This window comes from Schistocerca nitens, chromosome 3, assembly GCF_023898315.1.
Source record: "Schistocerca nitens isolate TAMUIC-IGC-003100 chromosome 3, iqSchNite1.1, whole genome shotgun sequence".
NCBI classification, from domain to species: Eukaryota; Metazoa; Arthropoda; class Insecta; order Orthoptera; family Acrididae; genus Schistocerca; species Schistocerca nitens.
Genome location: NC_064616.1, coordinates 661370458 through 661388597, shown reverse-complemented (window position 1 = coordinate 661388597; position 18140 = coordinate 661370458). Strand labels below are relative to the sequence as shown.

At 44.6% G+C, this 18140-nt stretch overlaps 1 protein-coding gene across 5 annotated transcripts in view; it reads right to left on the bottom strand.

The window, feature by feature from the left end:
* Positions 1-18140, bottom strand: part of LOC126248622 (protein O-linked-mannose beta-1,2-N-acetylglucosaminyltransferase 1-like) — a 2277756-nt gene that overhangs the window by 1601048 nt on the left and 658568 nt on the right. For all 5 annotated transcript variants that reach the window (XM_049949790.1, XM_049949788.1, XM_049949787.1 and 2 more), the window contains one exon: positions 11597-11681. The gene's annotated coding sequence lies outside the window, so the exon portion shown is untranslated. The remainder of the gene's footprint in view (positions 1-11596; positions 11682-18140) is intronic.

Sequence of the window (18140 nt, the reverse complement as noted above, 5' to 3'; positions counted from 1 at the left end):
GTTCGTGCTGGACGTGCAGACCGCGTGAGACGACGCTTCATCCAGTCCCAAACATGCTCAATGGGGGACAGATCCGGAGATCTTGCTGGCCAGGGTAGTTGACTTACACCTTCTAGAGCACGTTGGGTGGCACGGGATACATGCGGACGTGCATTGTCCTGTTGGAACAGCAAGTTCCCTTGCCGGTCTAGGAATGGTAGAACGATGGGTTCGATGACGGTTTGGATGTACCGTGCACTATTCAGTGTCCCCTCGACGATCACCAGTGGTGTACGGCCAGTGTAGGAGATCGCTCCCCAGACCATGATGCCGGGTGTTGGCCCTGTGTGCCTCGGTCGTATGCAGTCCTGATTGTGGCGCTCACCTGCACGGCGCCAAACACGCATACGACCATCATTGGCACCAAGGCAGAAGCGACTCTCATCGCTGAAGACGACACGTCTCCATTCGTCCCTCCATTCACGCCTGTCGCGACACCACTGGAGGCGGGCTGCACGATGTTGGGGCGTGAGCGGAAGACGGCCTAACGGTGTGCGGGACCGTAGCCCAGCTTCATGGAGACGGTTGCGAATGGTCCTCGCCGATACCCCAGGAGCAACAGTGTCCCTAATTTGCTGGGAAGTGGCGGTGCAGTCCCCTACGGCACTGCGTAGGATCCTACGGTCTTGGCGTGCATCCGTGCGTCGCTGCGGTCCGATCCCAGGTCGACGGGCACGTGCACCTTCCGCCGACCACTGGCGACAACATCGATGTATTGTGGAGACCTCACGCCCCACGTGTTGAGCAATTCGGCGGTACGTCCACCCGGCCTCCCGCATGCCCACTATACGCCCTCGCTCAAAGTCCGTCAACTGCACATACGGTTCACGTCCACGCTGTCGCGGCATGCTACCAGTGTTAAAGACTGCGATGGAGCTCCGTATGCCACGGCAAACTGGCTGACACTGACGGCGGCGGTGCACAAATGCTGCGCAGCTAGCGCCATTCGACGGCCAACACCGCGGTTCCTGGTGTGTCCGCTGTGCCGTGCGTGTGATCATTGCTTGTAAGCCCTCTCGCAGTGTCCAGAGCAAGTATGGTGGGACTGACACACCGGTGTCAATGTGTTCTTTTTTCCATTTCCAGGAGTGTACTTAAACCTAACTAATACACACATCCATGCCCGAGGCTGGATTCGAACCCGCGACCGTAGCGGTCGCGTGGTTCCAGACTGTAGCGCCTAGAACGTCTCGGCCACTTCGGCCGGCGCAGCGGGTTCCTCATTCAGAAATCTCATTCGAGTACTAGTGAGAAGGAGAACTCTGTATCAGAACGTGTCGAAATTCGATGGTGGCACGATCGTGGCCCATACAGGGTGTCCCGTGATGAATGCTCAATACTTAGGGACATGACAGGATACATTACTCGAAGTTCAATGCTTAGGGACATGACAGGATACATTACTCGAAGTAAGAAGGTCTAGTAAACATGGGCTCTAGAATGCAAACCTTAATAGTTATGACCATGATTTTTGTCACAGTATCGAACATGAAGTGTTCATAGTTCCTGGGACAGCTTGTATAAACGTCAGTTTTTCGTTCCGCGATATTACTGCTCCCGTCGGCCGGAATACCAGGACTGTCATGCGAATATTGGATCGATCGGTTCAAGAGAACCGTACTCAACGCCATGCAGGATCTCGTCGGCCTGAAGAGGACAGACATAAGCTAACCGGACCAAAAATTCGTCATCCCTAGAGAAATCATTAAAAGCATCATTTAATACTGCGTAAATGCGTCCCTGGACTTGAAACCTGCCTAGATTCCTTGAGGAAGTGTGTCCACAAGGTTGTGCGGGTACGTCGCAGCCACGTAAAGCCACTCGCTGAGGATTTGATCGCGCAGTTCCACCAAATTGCGAGGATTCTGATGACGGTGTTTTTCTGTGGGTTTCAAGTCAGGTGATTCTGCAGGCCAATGTAGATGTAGTAGGGAGAGGCAGTGTCCTGAAATCCAGTCGCTTATTCTTGCAACCCGACGAACTCTGTTGTTGTCGTCTTCGTGTACATGAGAGTAATGGCCTCTTGCGAGGTGACCGACTCCAAATGTTCGTTAAATGCAGTTCCCGTCGAAATTTTCTCTCGCTAGCACGTCGGGAAAGACCTTCATTCCCGCCTGCAGCAATTCCAGCCGGGTTTGGAAGCGATTTTGTTTCACAAGCCGTGAAACGCGTCTTCTGGCAGTTTCAGTCAGGATCTTCTTCCGACTACAATTCTGACGTCGTGTTTCGTGGCCACGTGTGTTCCACCACTGCTTGTGCACCCGCCGAACAGTCCGCTGCGGAACACCAAAAAATCCTGCAACTTCACACACTGTATGACCATAGGCACGGCCAAACACGGTTGTCCCTTTTTGCCACTCTGATTCGTCTTACACATTTACCTACGCTTAGGTACACTTTCCGTTTGAAACGTAAATGTTCTACTGATCGGTACTCCCTTATGCTCACGTGGGAGGGATGCACGCGCGGTTGGGAAAGTGGCTCGATCGCTGCACCATCTAAAAAGGCTAAACGATTCACCTGTGCGTGCACACTGGGGTGACTAATTTTTTGTTCAGTGAGATTATTAATCCGTGGGCCGTGCAGCAGTCAGGAGGAAGGATTGTTCGCAGCACAAGTATCCAGACAGATTGCGCGACTACGCCTGGAGCACCACGGACTGTCTGGACGGTGACTACCGTTACGGCTACCAAAAAAATGGTTCGAATGGCTCTGAGCACTATGGGCCTTAACATCTGAGGTCATCAGTCCCCTAGAACTTAGAACTACTTAAACCTAACTAACCTAAGGACATCACACACATCCATGCCCGAGGCAGGATTCGAACCTGCGACCGTAGCGGTCGCGCAGTTCCAGACTGTAGCGCCTAGAACCGTTCGGCCACTCCGGCCCTGCTGCGGCTACCTTTGCCGCGACAGCAGGGAGAGGAGCGCAGACAGCGATGGGATCAAACACAACACTCGACACAAGAATTTCACCACGTCTTTTTCAGACGAGTCCCTGTTCTTAGTACATCACGATGTATGTATTCGCTCCCAGGGTAAAGAAGTCTCCCACATATTATTAATCGTTATCATACGAGCAGGATGATACCATGTGACATTAGGTACACCTCAAGTTCGCATAGACGGTAATTTGTACTGCACGCGTACAATTTCTAACGTTTTAAAGCGGGTGACAGCGTCCTAATATGAAGTCTGGGTGACATCTTTCAATACGATAACGCAAGATTGCATGTCGCTCGATCTGTATTGACATACCTACACAGTCTAGTCACATTAATGTGAACACCGCCTATTTCCAAATCAACGTGCAATAACCACCCACAGACTGTGGTTGACAGCACTAGCAGTGGAAGGTATATAAAGTGTTTCAGGGGAGACGCGGGAAACAGTGCAGTCATTGTCCTAATGCGAAAACGGAACGATTTGCCTGACATCCTAAAAGATCATGATCATTGGTTTTCGGACCAAGAGTGGAATCATTTCCGAAACGACGAAGTTTGTAAACTGTTCGCGTGCCGCCGTGATTGAAGTATACCGTGCGTGGCAAAATGGCACTATCCGAAACCGGCGCCGAAGCAATTGTGGCGCACAACGGGTCATAGGTGACAGGGGTAAACGATGGCTGCGGAGATGTGATCGGGCGAATAGACATGCAACTGTTCAGCAACTGACGACCCTGATGAACCAAGAGGCTACCAACAGTGTCTCCTCGTTACCGTTCAGCGAACGTTGCTGGGTGTGGACCTCCGCAGCACTTCGACAACGGAGGCTGGAATTTCCAGGCTGGTACTACAATTGGACGTCCACTAGTGGCGACAAGTGGTATCTCCAGACGAATAACGTTTTATACTCCATCGGACCGAAAGAAAACATCCTGCAACAAATATGCAGGACCCAGGCCGGAGGAGTGAGCTTTATGATCTGGGGAATGTTTCCGTGCCATTCACAGGGTGACCCTATCATTCTGGAAGACACAATGGATCAACACAATTATGAGTATATCTTTGGGAATCATGTTGTCCGTTACATGTGACTTGTTTTTCCTCGGCACAATGCCATCTACATGCACGCTGAGTACGTGCGTGGTTCGAAGAGCACCAGGATGAGTTTGCAGTGCTCCGCTGGCCACGAAACTCGCTAGATTTAAATCCAGTCTAGAATCTGTGGGATCACCTCGATCGCGCTGTTCGCGCCATGGGTCGTAAACCGAGAACCCTAGCGTAGCAGACGATGGCACTGGCGTTGACATGGGTCCATATCCCTGTCGGGACCTTTCTGAACCTACTGACTCTTCGTGCACGTCTCACAGCGGTCCGCTCTCCAAATGCGGTTATTTAGGCGTGTGACAAGTGTTCACATTAATGCGACTGGACGCTGTAGATACGGAGGGTGTTCGGCTGTTGTCCTAGCGAGCACATTCTCGAGATCTCTTCCCCATTGGAAACGTCTGGTTCTGGACTGGTGAGTGACTAGCGCATCTCCACTCATCAGCCACAACGGTTTATGAATACTGGCATACAGTTCAAGTAGCGCGGAATGACGAACACGTATGTTAGAGTCACTATTGCTGACAGATGTGGCGGTTCTGTACACTGCATTTTGCACCCTATATACACATTAAGGTAATCTTGAAAGTTAATCGTTCATCCTTTCTACTATAATGTATAAGCATAATATGAAAAATTTTGATTTGTATCCTTCCTAATGTTGCAGTTTTAATTCATTTTTAGTGTCCATTAGTGTAATTAAAGAGATGCATATGTCTCTCCCTCAGTGAATCACTCAATTCTTGGTGTACTGCCGCATGTCGAAACCCATGATTCGATAACACGTTTGCTTCTAAAAATATTTGAAGTCAAAGCTATGTTGGCTCACCGTGTGTATGTGTATGTATTTCAGTATTATTCACGTAACCGTGAATACACCGCGAAGGTAACGTAAAATGGAGTTACTGCGGTACGTACGGGTAAAATTGTAACAACCCCGTTTTTATACATTTAGCATTTGATAATTTGTCATATTTAAAAATATATCAGTTTCATCGCGTGCGTTGGTTGTACTGGTCAACAATCGTTTCTTTCCATTGTGAATTTTCATCACAAGTGTTACGTATAAGTCAGTTTTAGGAGCATGCTGATAAGTTGCACAAATCTACTGACGCCAACACGATTGTGACTGTTCCCAAATCAAAGGTAAGCGTGAAGTTTGGTAACAATATATTCCAGTTTAATTTGCAATGACATCTGTGTTTCTATCTACATTCGTAATTCTAGTAATTTGATAAAATTTAAATATGAAGATTCGTGAGGAAAGTTTAGTACTTTACTTTTAGTACCTTTTTTTGGTTGTTCTAAATTATAATAACAATACATGTCCAACATTCCTGTAAAAGTGATCTACGGATGAATAAAACTGCTGCTGCTGCTTCTGCTGCTACAACACTGGAACCGCGCGACCGCTACGGTCGCAGGTTCGAATCCTGCCTCGGGTGTGGATGTCTGTGATGTCCTTAGGATAGTTAGGTTTAAGTAGTTCTAAGTTCTAGGGGACATGACCTCAGCATTTAAGTCCCATAGTGCTCAGAGCCATTTGAACCATTTTTTTGCTGCTACAACAACAACAACAACAACAACAACTACTACTACTACTACTACTACTACTACTAATAATAATAATAATAGTCTGCTGTCAGTCTTTTTGATGCAGTGGATCTGTTTGATAAAGCCTACGTTCGATGACAAATAGCTCATACAGCATTCAATAGATTTTAAGTAAACTGGATTTTTTTATTGCAATGGACCTAAGGTACCCTGGGGTCGAAGACTGATATATTTAAAGGACAGATGAAGAGCCAGGGTTACATTTGTTCCCACTTAAAAGTTTTTTCAGCATTTTTGCTCATGATAGAAGCTGGTATGTATTTAAGTGTTATTTCTAACTTTTTTTTCTATTTTTCTGGTGATCTTTCATAGGCACAATGGTAAAGTTGGAAGCTGAGGAAATATTCTTGAAAATCTTAAAACATTTTGAAAACATCTTTTTTTAGCAGAAATTTGTTTTGCTACTTCTTAAGAATTTGAGGAAACGTTTATAAAGTGGTGACAATAGTACAAAAGGCTATGTTATTTCAATGGGATACACGCTTGTACTAAGTTGACCCCACTTAATGTGGTAACATCAGTACATTTTTATTTTAGTTTTGTAACCATTGTCACACTACACAACAGTTGAATTTGGGCATGAAAGCTGAAGCTTTCACAGAAAATAAAACTGGACTGCGGAAAAAAAGCTTGCTGCATGTTCAAAGATATTTCAAAAGCGTAGTGGAGTAACTCCGTTTTACGTAGTACAGCCCTTTCACAGACTGTTGAAAATCCTGATGCTAATTTCTAACAGTTTCAATGAAAGAATAAACGCGAACAGAAGACGAAGAGCTCGGGAAGTGCTTATTTAACGGGCAGAGGCGTGAAGAGGGCCGCTGCGCCTGTAAGGATGCGTGACGCAGGGCTGCCGTGTTATTTCCCAGAGGCTGCATTACCGGCCGTAACGACGCGGCGGTTATGAATTTCTCACGGCGGCTCAGCTGGCACGCGGCCGCCCGCCGGAAGCACACAAATAGCCTCCTCGGTCACATCGCGTTTCACACCCGCGCTGCCCGCCGGACGCTGGACTCTGCACGCTGGAAGCTGTCCCACGCACCTCCACCTCTAAGCTCTTTCGCCTGGTTTCCTACCATCCTGTCTCTCGTTCCTGATCCAGTTTCCTACCTTCACTGTGGCTGCTCTCATTTACACAGTGTACCACGAGGAAATGCCGTTGCTACTGGAGGGGTAAAGTGTGGTTAAAATACGAGGCGTAGAAGCAAAAGCTATCCATAGCTAACAATTAAACCGTCAATTAAATTTTGAAAATCCGGTCTTCGACCTATTGCAATGTTCAGCTCTTTTGACAACAGTGACAAGTGATTTCTGGCGTTCCCCAAGGTAGTGTTATAGGCCCTTTGCTGTTCCTTATCTATATAAACGATTTGGGAGACCATCAGAGCAGCCGTCTTCGGTTGTTTGCAGATGACGCTGTCGTTTATCGACAAATAAAGTCATCAGAAGATCAAAACAAACTGCAAAACGAAGTGTTTTTCCTTAACAAATTTAACAAACAATCCTGGTTCAATACCTGATTTGGCAAAAATTTTCTGAAGAAGGATACTAGTCCAAGAAAAGATTTTAACTGCTTACGATTACCAGGGTATGGGCATCCACTTATGGCTTTTAATTTCTTAGGATTTGGAGTTATGCCTAAAGGAGAGATAATATGACCAAGAAATTTGACTCTCTCTTTCCCGGACTCAGATTTGGAAAGGTTTACCATTATTCCATAATTTTGTAACCTACAAAACACTCGTCGCAACAACTTCAATGTATCAGTAGCCACTAGGAGATCATCCACATACAATGTCACGTCATTAACCAAATCAGGGCTCAACACGGTACCAAGTGCGGAAATGAAAACTCCACCACTGATACTCAAACCAAAAGGCATAACTTTAAAGTGAGAACTCTTACCCACAAAAATAAAAGCTGTATACTTCCTAGATTCTTCATCTAAAGGGACCTGCCAAATCGAACTATGGAGGTCCATGGAGGATAGATACTTTACACCATAGAAACGCTGTAACAATTCATCTAGATTTTCTGGCCTTGTTTGGACAGATATTAAGATTTTATTAATGTTCCTAGCGTCAAGTACCAATCTTACGTCTGCATTAGGTTTTATTACTGCTAAGAGTGGACTACTGTATTGCGAGTTGGATGGTTCATTGATACCCCATTCCAACATCCGTTGAATTTCTATCCTAACCGCTTCACGTTTTGACCAGGGTATAGAATATGTTGTCTTACAATAGGTGTCATGAGGTCTCACACGCATTGTATATTTAAATCCTCTCCTTACACCAGGGTGACTATCAAAAACTGGAGCATATTCATGTAACAACTCTGATAGTTCCTGTCGTTGTACGCTAGACAAAGAATCTGATTCACTTATTTTATCTCGCATAATCTAGCTACTGACAAGTTCTCGGTAATGGTGCGAAAAGTGGCAGTTGACCCTAAATAACGAAAAGTGTGAGGTCATTCACATCAGTGCTAAACGGAACTCGTTAAACTTCGGTTACACAATAAATCAGTCTAATCTAAAAGCCGTAAATTCAACTAATTACCTAGGTGTTACAATTACGAACAACTTAAACTGGAAGGAACACATAGAAAATGTTGTGGGGAAGGCTAACCAAAAACTGCATTTTATTGGCAGGACACGTAGAAAATGTAACAGACCTACTAAGGAGACTGCCTACTCTACGCTTGTCCGTCCTCTTTCAGAGTACTGCTGCGCGGTGTGGGATCCTTACCAGATAGGACTGACGGAATACATCGAAAAAGTTCAAAGAAAGGCAGCACGTTTTGCATTATCGCGAAATATGGGAGAGAGTGTCACAGAAATGATACAGGATTTGGGCTGGAAATCATTAAAACAGAGGCGTTTTTCGTTGCGGCGGAATCTCCTCACGAAATTCCAATCACCAACTTTCTCCTCCAAATGCGAAAATATTTTGTTGACACCGACCTACATATGGAGGAACGATCACCACGATAAAATAAGGGAAATCAGAGCTCGTACGGAAAGATATAGGTTTCATTCTTTCCAGGCGCTATACAAGATTGGAATAATAGAGAATTGTGAAGGTGGTTCGATGAACCCTCTGCCAGGCACTTAAATGTGATTTGCAGAGTATCCATGTAGATGTATATGAAGTATGTTTTACGATTTTCTAGCTGTTGGCGTTTCTCTATTGGCTTAACTACATTCATTCACAATTTTAAACACGGCTGACAGCAGAACCGTAAAGAAATTTTCACTGTACAGAGTTCACAGCCACCCGGTTGCATCAGTTTAATGTAAAAATCTTTACCAGGTTTCGATACCACTAAGGGTGGCATCTTCAGAAGTAAGTCACCTATAATGTTTGAACATATTATAAAATAAACGTCTAAAATACTTAATACTTGACAACATTGGAAGAGAGAACATGGAATAAGACTGGTACTTTCATAAATTACATGACGTTCAAATTGTACACGGCTATTCGAAAAGAAGGAACAGATTTCAAAGACTTTCATCTTCCAAATAATTCCAACATTCCTGGACAGACAACAGTTTAAAATTTGAACAGTCCCGGAGGGGTGTCTGTTGAGAGGCCAGACAAACGTGTGGTTCCTGAAGAGGGGCAGCAGCCCTTTCAGTAGTTGCAGGGGCAACAGTCTGGATGATTGACTGATCTGGCCTTGTAACACTAACCAAAACGGCCTTGCTGTGCTGGTAATGCGAACGGCTGAAAGCAAGGGGAACCTACAACCGTAATTTTTCCCGAGGGCATGCAGCTTTACTGTATGGTTAAATGATGTTGAGCTGCATCAAACCAGTCTCAGGACTGAAGACCACAACAACATCTAGACATGCTTAAAAACTGGTCATTTCCTCAACTTGAAGATGATTCAGATGACTTCATCTTCATGCAAGATGGTATTCCGCCTCATTTCTCTAAGCACGTCCGACGTTACCTGAATGACACAATTCCAGGACGTTGGACTGGAAGAGAAGGAGCAGAAGATGAACTTCATCGCCGGTGGCCTCCCAGGTCTCCAGATCTCACACCTTGTGACTTTTACCTGTGGTGTTACGTAAAAGGCTGCGGTTTTTATCCCCCCTATGCCTGATACTATTGAAAGTCTGCGACATCGCATTGTTGAAGCTGTGAATTCGATAACGAGAGACCAGCCGCTTCGTGTGTGGCTGGAAATGAGGCACCGTTTTGATACCTGTTATGTAACACATTGTGCTCATATTGAATGCATAAAAATTTGAACTTTTCTCTTCCCAGTAACGTTCGAATTGTGTTTCTGCTTTCTGTACTTTGGAAGCAATAAATATTTGTAATGTGTTCCTTCTTTCTGAATAGCCCTATAGCCGCGCGGTGCAGCCGCGTGGTGTAGCCGCACGATCTGAGGCGCCTTGACACTGTTTACGCGGCCCCGCCTGCCGGAGGGTCGAGTCCTCCCAAGGGCATGGGTGTGTGTGTTGTCCTTAGTGTAAGTTAGTTTAAGTTAGATTAAGTAGTGTGTAAGCTTAGGGACAGATAACTTCAGCAGTTCGGACACACAGGGACCTACCACAAATTTCCAAATAGCCGTGTACATGATGAGCTAAGGAGCTCAAGTCAGAAATCTGGAAATATCAAATAAAATCCTCCACGTGAACAGTAAAAACTGTTACAACAGGTACAGCTTGTTAGAAGAGCACATATTAGACTAAGCGTTTGGCAACTAGGATGCCAGGTAAACTTGGTGCAGAGCGCACTACTTACTGGGCGCTAGTAGCATGATAAACGCTTAACTAGATGAAGTACGTAATTGTCACAGTAATACATCTTACAACACATATTTAGATGATTAAAATAAAATAATTGTATGTGGTATGAAAACAGGATTTATAAAAGATACAAAAGGAATAAAATAAGATTTATAGAAATGACTACGGCAAAAAGTAGCAAAATGAGTAAAATGTCTCTGGACTCTGTATTTGCTTACTGTTTGTACGCCAGAAGCCACTGCATACCACATTCTGTTTTGTAAAGTTTATGTGAGGCAATTTCCCCCAGTTTTCCTTGTTGTAACATCTCTATATAAAAAAGATCTTGCTACACTACGTCCATTATTCGCAGCTTGTATTTGTGATTAATTATTTTACTCATTTTGCTACTTTTTGCCGTAGTCACTTTTATAAAAATTATTTTGTTGATTGGATAACTTAAATGCTAATTAACTCGGAAAGGGCGCTCGCTGCCTATCGAATTTTTTTTCTTAACAGTTATATCTCAGCGCAACCTACCCTGCAACACTCTTACAAGCTTTTCAGACTGTTTCTAACCACCCTCTGTAAAGTCTTTCCTATACACGCGTTTTCGTCACTCTTTTACCAATTAGAGTATTGCAGACGATAATTTGCCTTCTGGTAAATTTTCTAATAACAGTGCAGTCCTCGTATTACTCTTAGCTTAAAACTGCTATGGTCCTGCAATATGGCTGACTGATGTGTTGCGGAGCCTGGCCGAGAGAAAATCACATATCTGCTACTAGCTGTGAAGTTCGAATACTGACGGCAAGGGAAATTTATGGGAAGCTATTGAGTTCATGTGAGACGTTCATATGGGGTGGTTAAAAAAAATGGTTCAAATGGCTCTGAGCACTATGGGACTTAACTACTGAGGTCATCAGTCCCCTAGAACTTAGAACTACTTAAACCTAACTAACCTAAGGACATCACACACATCCATGCCCGAGGCAGGATTCGAACCTGCGACCGTAGCGGTCACGCGGCTCCAAACTGACGCGCTTAGAACCGCACGGCCACACCGGCCGGCATATGGGGTGGAATTTGGCTAATTTTCCAGCAGTGGTCATTTCGCGAGACTTACGTGGATTGAAGTAATAGATTACCTGACTGCTCCTGAAGGCCGCCGCTGTAGCCGAAGGGCTGCTGGCGCGGTAGCTCAAGCTGCTCGGTCAGGGAGCTGACCACCCTCTGTAATAAAAAAGAACGGAATGAAGTTTGCATCGATGGTGTGTGAGAGGTGTCATGCAACATCTGTACAGAACTGATGACAAAAAATGGTCACAAGAGAGACAGATAGAACGAAAGGAGAAAAAATATGGTTAGCGTCACTGTCTCTGGTGTGCGAAATAACTTGCCTCCCTTCTAACAGCCGTGTACCGCAAGTCTCTAGAGGAACGGAAGGTTCCAATTGATTGGAAAAGAGCACAGTAGTTCCAGTTTTCAAGAAGGGTCGTCGAGCAGATGGGCAAAACTATAGGCCTATATCTCTGAAACAGCGATCGTGTGAGACCCAACTCGCTTTATTTGTTCATGAGATCCAGAAAATATTTGATACAGGTTCCCAGGTAGATGCCATTTTCCTTGACTTCCGGAAGGCGTTCGATACAGTTCCGAACTGTCTCCTGATAAACAAAGTAGGAGCCTACGGAATATCAGACCAGCTGTGTGGCTGGATTGAAGAGTTTTTAGCAAACATAACGCCCATGAACCATGGACCTTGCCGTTGGTGGGGAGGCTTGCGTGCCTCAGCGATACAGATGGCCGTACCGTAGGTGCAACCACAACGGAGGGGTATCTGTTGAGAGGCCAGACAAACATGTGGTTCCTGAAGAGGGGCAGCAGCCTTTTCAGTAGTTGCAGGGGCAACAGTCTGGATGATTGACTAATCTGGCCTTGTAACATTAACCAAAACGGCCTTCTTGTGCTGGTAATGCGAACGGCTGAAATCAAGGGGAAACTACAGCCGTAATTTTTCCCGAGGACATGCAGCTTTACTGTATGATTAAATGATGATGGCGTCCTCTTGGGTAAAATATTCCGGAGGTAAAATAGTCCCCCATTCGGATCTCCGGGCGGGGACTACTCAAGAGGACTTCGTTATCAGGAGAAAGAAAACTGGCGTTCTACGGATCGGAGCGTGCAATGTCAGATCCCTTAATCGGGCAGGTAGGTTAGAAAATTTAAAAAGGGAAATGGATAGGTTAAAGTTAGATATAGTGGGAATTAGTGAAGTTCGGTGGCAGGAGGAACAAGACATTTGGTCAGGTGATTACAGGGTTATAAATACAAAATCAAATAGGGGTAATGCAGGAGTAGGATTATTAATGAATAAAAAAATAGGAGTGCGGGTTAGCTACTACAAACAGCATAGTGAACGCATTATTGTGGCCAAGATAGACACAAAGCCCATGCCTACTACAGTAGTACAAGTTTATATGCCAACTAGCTCTGCAGATGATGAAGAAATTGAAGAAATGTATGATGAGATAAAAGAAATTATTCAGGTAGTGAAGGGAGACGAAAATTTAATAGTCATGGGTGACTGGAATTCGTCAGTAGGAAAAGGGAGAGAAGGAACCATAGTAGGTGAATTGGATTGGGGGGGAAGAAATGAAAGAGGAAGCCGCCTTGTAGAATTTTGCACAGAGCATGACTTAATCATAGCTAACACTTGGTTCAAGAATCATATTAGAAGGTTGTATACCTGGAAGAATCCTGGAGATACTAAAAGGTATCAGATAGATTATATAATGGTAAGACAGAGATTTAGGAACCAGGTTTTAAATTGTAAGACATTTCCTGGGGCAGATGTGAATTCTGACCACTATCTATTGGTTATGTACTGCAGATTGAAACTGAAGAAATTGCAAAAAGGTGGGAATTTAAGGAGATGGGACCTGGATAAACTGAAAGAACCAGAGGTTGTAGAGAGTTTCAGGGAGAGCATAAGGGAACAATTGACAGGAATGGGGGAAAGAAATACAGTAGAAGAAGAATGGGTAGCTCTGAGGGATGAAGTAATGAAGGCAGCAGACGATCAAGTAAGTAAAAAGACGAGGGCTAATAGAAATCCTTGGGTAACAGAAGAAATATTGAATTTAATTGATGAAAGGAGAAAATATAAAAATGCAGTAAATGAAGCAGGCAAAAAGGAAAAACACGTCTCAAAAATGATATCGACAGGAAGTGCAAAATGGCTAAGCAGGGATGGCTAGAGGACAAATGTAAGGATGTAGAGGCTTGTCTCACTAGGGGTAAGATAGATCTGCCTACAGGAAAATTAAAGAGACCTTTGTAGAGAAGAGAACCACTTGTATGAATATCAAGAGCTCAGATGGCAACCCAGTTCTAAGCAAAGAAGGGAAGGCAGAAAGGTGGAAGGAGTATATAGAGGGTTTATACAAGGGCGATGTACTTGAGGACAATATTATGGAAATGGAAGAGGATGTAGATGAAGACGAAATGGGAGATCAGATACTGCGTGAAGAGTTTGACAGAGCACCGAAGGACCTGAGTCGAAACAAGGCCCCGGGAGTAGACAACATTCCATTAGAACTACTGATGGCTTCGGGAGAGCCAGTCATGACAAAACTCTACCATCTGGTGAGCAAGATGTATGAGACAGGCGAAATACCCTCAGACTTCAAGAAGAATAAAATAATTCCAATCCCAAAGAAAGCAGGTGTTGACAGATGTGAAAATTACCGAACTACCAGTTTAATAAGTCACAGCTGCAAAATTCTAACGCGAATTCTTTACAGACGAATGGAAAAACTGGTAGAAGCGGACCTCGGGGAAGATCAGTTTGGATTCCGTAGAAATGTTGGAACACGTGAGGCAATACTAACCTTACGACTTATCTTAGAAGAAAGATTAAGAAAAGGCAAACCTACGTTTCTAGCTTTGTAGACTTAGAGAATGCTTTTGACAACGTTAACTGGAATACTCTCTTTCAAATTCTAAAGGTGGCAGGGGTAAAATACAGGGAGCGAAAGGCTATTTACAATTTGTACAGAAACCAGATGGCAGTTATAAGAGTCGAGGGACATGAAAGGGAAGCAGTGGTTTGGAAAGGAGTGAGACAGGGTTGTAGCCTCTCCCCGATGTTATTCAATCTGTATATTGAGCAAGCAGTAAAGGAAACAAAAGAAAAATTCGGAGTAGGTATTAAAATTCATGGAGAAGAAGTAAAAACTTGGAGGTTCGCCGATGACATTGTAATTCTGTCAGAGACAGCAAAGGACTTGGAAGAGCAGTTGAACGGAATGGACAGTGTCTTGAAAGGAGGATATAAGATGAACATCAACAAAAGCAAAACGAGGATAATGGAATGTAGTCAAATTAAGTCGGGTGATGCTGAGGAAATTAGATTAGGAAATGAGACACTTAAAGTAGTAAAGGAGTTTTGCTATTTAGGGAGTAAAATAACTGATGATGGTCGAAGTAGAGAGGATATAATATGTAGACTGGCAATGGCAAGGAAAGCGTTTCTGAAGAAGAGAAATTTGTTAACATCGAGTATAGATTTAAGTGTCAGGAAGTCGTTTCTGAAAGCATCTGTATGGAGTGTAGCCATGTATGGAAGTGAAACATGGACGATAACTAGTTTGGACAAGAAGAGACTAGAAGCTTTCGAAATGTGGTGCTACAGAAGAATGCTGAAGATAAGGTGGGTAGATCAAGTAACTAATGAGGAGGTATTGAATAGGATTGGGGAGAAGAGAAGTGTGTGGCACAACTTGACTAGAAGAAGGGATCGTTTGGTAGGACATGTTTTGAGGCATCAAGGGATCACAAATTTAGCGTTGGAGGGCACCGTGGAGGGTAAAAATCGTAGAGGGAGACCAAGAGATGAATACACTAAGCAGATTCAGAAGGATGTAGGTTGCAGTAGGTACTGGGAGATGATGAAGCTTGCACAGGATAGAGTAGCATGGAGAGCTGCATCAAACCAGTCTCAGGACTGAAGACCACAACAACAACAACACAGCATGTTGTTCTCAATGGAGAGACGTTTACAGACGTTAAAGTAACCTCTGGCGTGCCACAGGGGAGTGTTATGGGACCATTGATTTTCACAATATATATAAATGATCTAGTAGATAGTGTCGGAAGTTCCATGCGGCTTTTCGCGGATGATGCTGTAGTATACAGAGAAGTTGCAGCATTAGAAAATTGCAGCGAAATGCAGGAAAATCTGTAGCGGATAGTCACTTGGTGAAGGGAGTGGTAACTGACCGTTAACATAGACAAATGTAATGTATTGCGAATACATAGAAAGAAGGATCCTTTATTGTATGATTATATGATAGCGGAACAAACACTGGTAGCAGTTACTTCTGTAAAATGTCTGGGAGTATGCGTACGGAACGATTTGAAGTGGAATGATCATATAAAATTAATTGTTGGTATGGCGGGTGCCAGGTTGAGATTCATTGGGAGAGTCCTTGGAAAATGTAGTCCATCAACAATGGAGGTGGCTTACAAAACACTCGTTCGACCTATACTTGAGTATTGCTCATCAGTGTGGGATCCGTACCAGGTCGGGTTGACAGAGGAGATAGAGAAGATCCAAAGAAAAGCGGCGCGTTTCATCACAGGGTTATTTGGTAAGCGTGATAGCGTTACGGAGATGTTTAGCAAACTGAAGTGGCAGACTCTGCAAGAGAGGCGCTCTGCATCATCGCGGTGTAGCTTACTGTCCAGGTTTCGAGAGGGTGCGTTTCTGGATGAGGTTTCGAATATATTGCTTCCCCCTACTTGTACCTCCCGAGGAGATCACGAATGCAAAATTAGAGAGATTCGAGCGCGCACGGAGGCTTTCAGACAGTCGTTCTTCCCGCAAGCCATACACGACTGGAACAGGAAAGGGAGGGAATGACAGTGGCACGTAAAGTGCCCTCCGCCACACACCGCTTGGTGGCTTGCGGAGTATAAATGTAGATGTAGATGTAGAGAGGACCCAGGCTTGGTTCCCGGTACCTCCTCAGACTTTTTCTGAGGGAGAGGGGTCTGTAACGAGGTCCAATCAGCCTCAGAAGGACAAATGCGGAACGATGCAGCGGCAGGATTTATCTGTTGGCAATAACGGCTTGAGGGATCGGCGACCCACTGATCATGTGTCCCACGATTGTACATAACTTTTCCTACTGCTTCCTAGGCAGCAGTTGGCAAGTCGGATCATGTTTAAGACCAAATCCGTGAGTGGAGTTTGCGCCTACTCTACTTGGAACGTACGCTCTCTTAATCAACCAACCAACCAGTTCATTATAAATCTCCACTATACCGATTTCAACCAAAGTTGGTAGACATATCACTTACTGTCTGGAGAGAATCTTCATGTGAAAGGGGAGAGGTGGAACAGAAAAAGAACTTTAGCCCACGACGCGTGAATACCCACACTTCATTCATCCAGTAGTAGAGAATAAGAGTTAAACGAACTTCACACATAATTAAAAAACTTTACGAAACTTTTTCCCGCTGATAACCCTCACAGAATGATGAAAGGGCAAACTGCTGCATCAGGCACGGTCCTTTAATTTGTTTCCTCTTTACTACCAACCATATTCGTGACACGTTCTGTAGTCAGTATTAACATACACTACTGAATGTACCTGGAAAGTTATATAATTCTGTGACACTTAGTTCAGGAGGTACGACGTCGTAAACATTTAGCTGCGTGAAAACCAAGCGGCAGGGTGAAATTCGCTAGAGATAAAGGTGAAATATGTGTACAAATATGTGTGAAATATGCTCGTATTAAACTTATGTGACATGTGCGTAGGTGGGCAAAGTAGCGGGTAAACAGCTCCTGCTAAACCCCTGGATCGATTTCAACCAAATTTGGTACCCATATTACTTACAATGTGAAAAGAAGTACTGTTGGGGTAAGAACCAGCAACCTAACGTGGAGTGAGGAGATGGTCAGACAGAGAGGGTGAAGGACGACATGGACACAGTTGTGAGGGAGGTGAAGCTGGAGAGAGAGAGAGAGAGGGAATGGGGAAAGGTACAGAGAAAAGGAAGAGGAGGAGATGGGCGGAGACAGGGGGAGGAGCAGATGAACAGAGGAAGGAAAGAGGAGATGGATAGAGAGAGGGGGGACGAGGAGATGAAATAAGAGCGAGTGGAGAAGAAGGTGGACAGAAAGACGGGGAGGAGGAAATGAACAGAGAACTGGAAGAGGAAATGGAAGGGGGCGGAGGAGGTGGACGTAAGAGGAGGGAAGGGGGAGGAGGATGTACACTACTGGCCATTAAAATTGCTACACCACGAAGATGACGTGCTACAGACGCGAAATTTAACCGACAGGAAGAAGATGCTGTGATATGCAAATGATTAGCTTTTCAGATCATTCACAAAAGGTTGGCGCCGGTGGCGACACCTACAACGTGCTGACGTGAGGAAAGTTTCCAACCGATTTCTTATACACAAACACCAGATGACCGGCGTTGCCTGGTGAAACGATGTTGTGATGCCTTGTGTACGGAGGAGAAATGCGTACCATCATGTTTCCGACTTTCATAAAGGTCGGACTGTAGCCTATCGCGATTGCGATTTATCGTATCACGACATTGCTGTTCGCGTTGGTAGAGATCCAATGACTGTTAGCAGAATATGGAATCGGTGGGTTCAGGAGTGTAATAC